Consider the following 5,638-nt stretch of genomic DNA (forward strand, 5'->3'; position numbering starts at 1 on the left):
GCCTGGCCTGCTGTGTTCCTCCAGCTCCAGCTCCACACTGTGTTGTCTCTGACTCAAACATCTGCGGTTCTTGCTAATTCTGTACAAGTGTTTAGTGTGATTTTAACAAAAATCCTGATTATATGCTTATCTTGTCACTAGATCATTAAATGTGTCATTTGCAATAAGGTAGATTTATGTATTTATGGCCTGGATATAATGCATTGTCTGGGCAGAGCACAGAAAGGGAAATCAGGCTAGAAAAATTTTACATTGACAATTGAGCCTGTTTGGATTTTTTTCTATTCAAATTAAATTGATAGAAAAGTTGAACAAGTCTGTTATAGACATGCAATCCATCCAGCCAGTTTAAAATAAAAACCTAGAGAGATGTGGCTAAATTGGTTTCTCTCTTTATTTCCTGTTTTCAGTTCTGTATAGCATTTATAGATGGCTTTTATAAAACGCTGCTTTGCCCTCATCTGAGGTATCATGTCCTGTTATGATCACCACATTTTTTGGAGAATTTGAAAGCTGTAGAGAGGGTACAGAAAAGATGTGTGAGAATCAGTTTTTTTTTTTTTTTATTCATTAACAGGATTAGGACATCACTGGCTAGGCCAGCATTAAATGCCCATCCCTAATTTTCCAGAGAGCAGTTAAGATCCAACCACATTGCTGTGGGTTGAAAGCATTTTCCTTCCCTAAAAGACATTAGTGAACCAGATAGGTTTTTCCAACAATCGGTTCACAGTCATCATTAGACTCTTAATTCCAGATTTTTTTTAAATTGAATTTAAATTCCACTATTTGCTGTGGCAGGATTCAAACCTGGGATCCCAGAACGTTACCTGGATCTCTGGATTAATAGTCCAGTGATAATACCACTAGGCTATCGCTTCCCCAATTTGAGTTATGTGAATAGATTGGAGAAGTTGGTGTAGTTCTAGAAGATGGTTAAAGGGGATTTGGAGGTTTTCAAAATCATTGGGGGTCTGGACAGACTAGATACAGAAAAACTGTTCCCATTGGTGGAAGAGTCAAGAGCCAGAGGATACCAATTTAAGGGGATTGTCTAAAGAAACAGTTGTGACATGAGTTAAAACCTAGGTTGGGACATTTTTCATTGGAGCGTAGAAGGTTGAGAGGTGAGCTTAAAGCAGTTTATAAAATCATGAGGCGTATAGATAAGGTGAAGCGTCTTTTCCCTAGGGTGGGGGAGTTCCAAACTAGGGGCCATATTTTTAAGGTGAGAGGAGAAAGTTTTAAAAAGGAAATGAGGGGGCTGCTTTTTTAGGCAGAGAGTGGTTAGTGTGTGGAATGAACTGCCAGAGGAAGTGGTGGATGTGGGTACAGTTACAATATTTAAAAGACATTTGGATAAGTACATGAATATGAAAGGATTGAAGGGATATGGGCCAAATGCAGGCAGGTGGGACTAGTTTAGTTTGGGAACATGATTGGTATGGACTAGTTGGGCCAAAGGATTTGTTTCAATGCTGCATGACTCTATAACTCTACAAGTGTCCAGAATCTGAAATGCACTACTGCCTGCAAGTGTGGTAGAGGCAGATTCAGTTGAAACTTTCAAAAAGAGAATTGGATATGTACCTGAAGAGAGTAAATCTTGAAGGGCTATGGGTAAAAGGATGGGGTGTAGGATTGGCGAACAATGGTGGGAATAACTATGTCCTTGCAAAGAGCTGGCAAATACATGATGGACTGAATAGCCTCCTGTGCAGTAGCTTTTCTATCATTCTGTGCATGTGAATGCTAAATGTGTATTACTAACAGTGATTATGAGATTTGAATTAATTCAAAGTAATGGTTGTTTAACCAGTAATCATATTCTTGAAATATGATATTCTTGAAATTCTTAAACTCTAAATAACTTGTCAAATTCTGAGACAATGCACATCATTACAAGAAATCTTAAAAGGTTAAGACAGAGGTTGAGGTCACGAGTTTATTGCTTCCACAGAAAAATCGATAGAATAACAGAATACAAGTTTTGAGGCCCTGCTAAAATCTTAATTAACAATGGAGTTTGACTTATTCACTTACAATAACAAATGAGGAACAAAAACAGAAATTGCCGGAAAAGTTCAGCAGGTGAAGAGAAATCAGAATTAAAGTTTCGGATCTGGTGACACTCCCTCAGAACTGATGGTAGCTTAGAAAATGTTAGTTTTTATGCAGAAGATCAGGTGGAGGAGGGGGTAAGGAGTAAAGGATAGTTGGGGATATAGCCCAAAGAGAGAGAAGAACAGTTGGATGGACAAAGGAGTTGATAACAACCTGTCTAGGAGGGTGAATAGCTGTTAATGGGGACTGTTAGTAGCGAAAGTTATTAAACTCACCATTGAGTCCAGAAGGCTGCAGGGTTACCAAGCGGAAAATGAGGTGCTGCTCTTCCAGCTTGTGCTGAGCTTCGCTGGAACACTGCAGCAAGCATGATACTGGCCAGGGAACAGGGTGGTGTGTTAAAGTGGCAGGCAACTGGAAGCTCAGGGTCATTTCTGGGGCAGACCGTAGATGTTCTGCTAAGCAGTCACCCAGTCTACGTTTCGTTTCCCCAATGTAGAGGAGACCATACTGTGAGCAGCAAATGCAGTAGACTAGATTGAGTGAAGTGTAGGTAAAGTGCTGCTTCACCTGGAAGGTATGTTTGGGCCCTTGGATACTGAGAAGGGAGGAGATAAATGGGCAAGTGTTACACTTTCGGCGATTGCAGGGTAAGGTGCCATGGTGCTGTGGAAGTGTGTTGGGAGTGAAGGAAGAGTGGACCAGGGTGTCCCGGAGGGAATGGTCCCTGCAGAAGGCGGACAAGGGAGGGGAGGGGAATATGTGTCAGGTGGTAGCATCTCGCTGGAGGTGGCGGAAATTGCAGCTAATGATTTTCTGAATGTGGATGCTGGGGGGAGTGATAGGTGAGGACAAGGGGAATCCTATCACTTTTGCGGGAGGGAGGAGAAGGGATGAAGACCAAAATGCAGGAGATGGGTCAGACCCGATTGAGGGCCCTGTCATAATACTGCGAGGGAATCCTCAGTTGAGAAGGTGAACATTTTGGAAGCTCCCTTGGAACATATGAGATAGAGACGGAGGAACTGGGAGAATGGAATAGAGTCTTTACAGGAAGCAAGGTGCGAGGATGTATAGTGCAGGTAGCTGTGGGAGTCAGTGAGTTTAAAAGACATATTAATGGTCAGTGTATCCCTAGAAATAGAAACAGATGTCGAGGAGGGGAAGGGAGGTGATAGGGATGAACCAGGTGAAAGTAAGGGTGAGCTGGAAATTGGAAGCGAAATTGATAAACCTTTCCAATTCCAGACCAGAGAGGGAAGGTTTAGGGATCTAGCAGGTTTTGGAATCCCTGGCTGACAAGGGATATTGAGTCAGGAAAAAGAAGAAGGCATCCATGGCTGTTTATGTATGGAGCCACTGGAGATGGGGGAGATTGTTAATGAATATTTCTCCTCAGTGTTTACTGAGGAGACAAGCATTGATGCTAAGGGAAACAAGCAGGGATGTTTTGGACCACATATGTATTACCAGATAGGAGGTGTTTGCAGTCATTAAGCATGTCAGGCTGGATAAATCCCCTGGGCCTGATCAAGTCCATCCTCGGACATTGTGGGAAGCTAGGGAAGAAATTGCAGAGATTTTTGCTTCATCTTTAGCCAGTAGTGAATTTTCGGAAGACTGGAGGGTGGCTAATGTTGTTCCATTGTTTACGAAAGGTAGTAAAGACAAGCCAGGGAACTACAGGCCAGTGAGCCTGACACCAGTGATAGGCAAGTTATTGGAGAGGATACTGAGAGACAGGATCAAACAACATTTGGATAGTCACTGTCTGATTAGGGGCAGTCAACATGGATTTGTGCACAAGAAGTCATGTCTGACAAATCCTTTAGAGTTTTTCAAAGAGGTAACTAAGAGGATAGATGAGGGGAGGGTAGGGTAGTGGATGTTGTCTACATTGAATTTAGTAAGGCCTTTGACAAGGTGCCGCAAGGATCTTCTGTGCAAAGAAGATTTACAAGGATGATGCCAGGACTAGTAGACCTGAGTTATAGGGAGAGGTTGGCCAGGATAGGACTTTATTCCTTGGAACATAGGAGAATGAGGGGTGACCTTATTGAGGTATATAAAATCATGAGGGGCATAGATAGCATGTGTACACATAGTTTTTTTTTTTTCCCAGGGATGGGAAATTGATAACTAGAGGGCATAGGTTTAAGGTGAGAGGGGAAAGATTTAAGAAGGACCTGAAGGTCAACTTCTTCATGCAGAGAGTGGTGCATATATGGAATGAGCTGCCAGAGAAAGTGGTTGAGGCAGGTACAATAGCAACATTTAAAAAACATTTGGATAGGTACATGGACTGGAAGGGTTCAGAGGGATATGGACCAAATGCAGGCAGTTTGAACTAGCTGAGTGGGCACCATGGTCAGCATGGACCAGTTTGGGGTGAAGAACTTGTTTCCATGCTGTATTAGTCTATGACTCTATAAGCAGCACCAATGATATCATTGATATATTGGAGAAAGAGTTGTGGATGGAGGCTGGAATAGAACTGGAACAAGGAATGTTCCACGTACCCCATGAAGAGACAGGCATAAGTGAGGCCCATGTGGGTACCCATGGCCATCCCATTGACCTGAAGAAATGAGAGGAGTTAAAAGAGAAGTTGTTTACAGTGAGGACGAGCTCGGCCAAGTTGAGGAGGATGGTAGTCGGTGGGGACGGTTCAGATCTTTGCTCCAGGAAGAAGCGGAGAGCCCTAAGACCCGCCTGGTGGGGAATGGACGTGTAAAGGGATTGCATGTCCATGGTAAAGAGGAGGTGGCTGGAACCTGCAAACTGGAAGTTTTGAAACCAGCGTAAGGTGTCAGAGGAATCACGGACATGCATGGGTAGGGATTGGAACAGGGGAGAAAAGTCCAAGTCAAGGTAGGAAGAGATTAGTTCTGTGGGGCAGGAGCAGAGAGAAACAATGGATCTTCCCAGGCAGTCTGTTTGTGGATCTTCAGGAGGTAGAAGCGAGATGTGCCAGGTTGGGATACTATCAGCTTGGAGGCAGTGGGAGGGGAGAACACCAGATGAAATGAGGTTAGTGACTGTAGTTGATACAATTCCTGATGTTCCATGGTGGGATCATGGTCCAGGGGAGATAGGAGGAGATATTTGAGAGCTGGCACTCAGCCTCTGAAATGTAGAGGTCAGTGCGCTAGACTACAACAGCACCATCTTCGTCGGCAGGCTTAATAATAAAGTCACGGTTGGATCTGAGTGCGCAGAGTGCAGTCAGTTTGGTGGGGGAGATAGGTTGGATAGTTGAGGGGGCAGAGAAATTGACGTGACCAATATTGCATCGACAATTCTCAATGAACAGGTCAAGTGCAGGTGGAAGGCCAGAGGGAGGGGTCCAGGTGGAGGGAGAGTGTTGGAGGTGGGCGAAGGGGAGAGGACGCTTGCCCAAAGAAATGGGCACAGAAGTAAAGATGACAGAAAAAGAGTTTGATGTTATGTCGGGCCCAAAATTCGTTATTCCTCTGCATCCCCACATTAAAGCTGAGGCCGTTGATGAGCAATGACGTTCAGCAATGGAGAGCAGAAGGATTAGGAGGGATGGTGAATACCCGACAGGAGGTGG

General features: G+C 43.9%; 1 protein-coding gene across 1 annotated transcript in view; it reads left to right on the forward strand.

Moving 5' to 3' along the window:
- The window catches only part of LOC109934285 (electroneutral sodium bicarbonate exchanger 1-like), a 216,776-nt gene that overhangs the window by 149,630 nt on the left and 61,508 nt on the right, over window positions 1-5,638 (forward strand). The gene's annotated exons all lie outside the window — the stretch shown is intronic.

The sequence above is a fragment of the Rhincodon typus genome, chromosome 41 (genome assembly GCF_021869965.1).
Source record: "Rhincodon typus isolate 14 chromosome 41, sRhiTyp1.1, whole genome shotgun sequence".
Lineage (NCBI taxonomy): Eukaryota > Metazoa > Chordata > Chondrichthyes > Orectolobiformes > Rhincodontidae > Rhincodon > Rhincodon typus.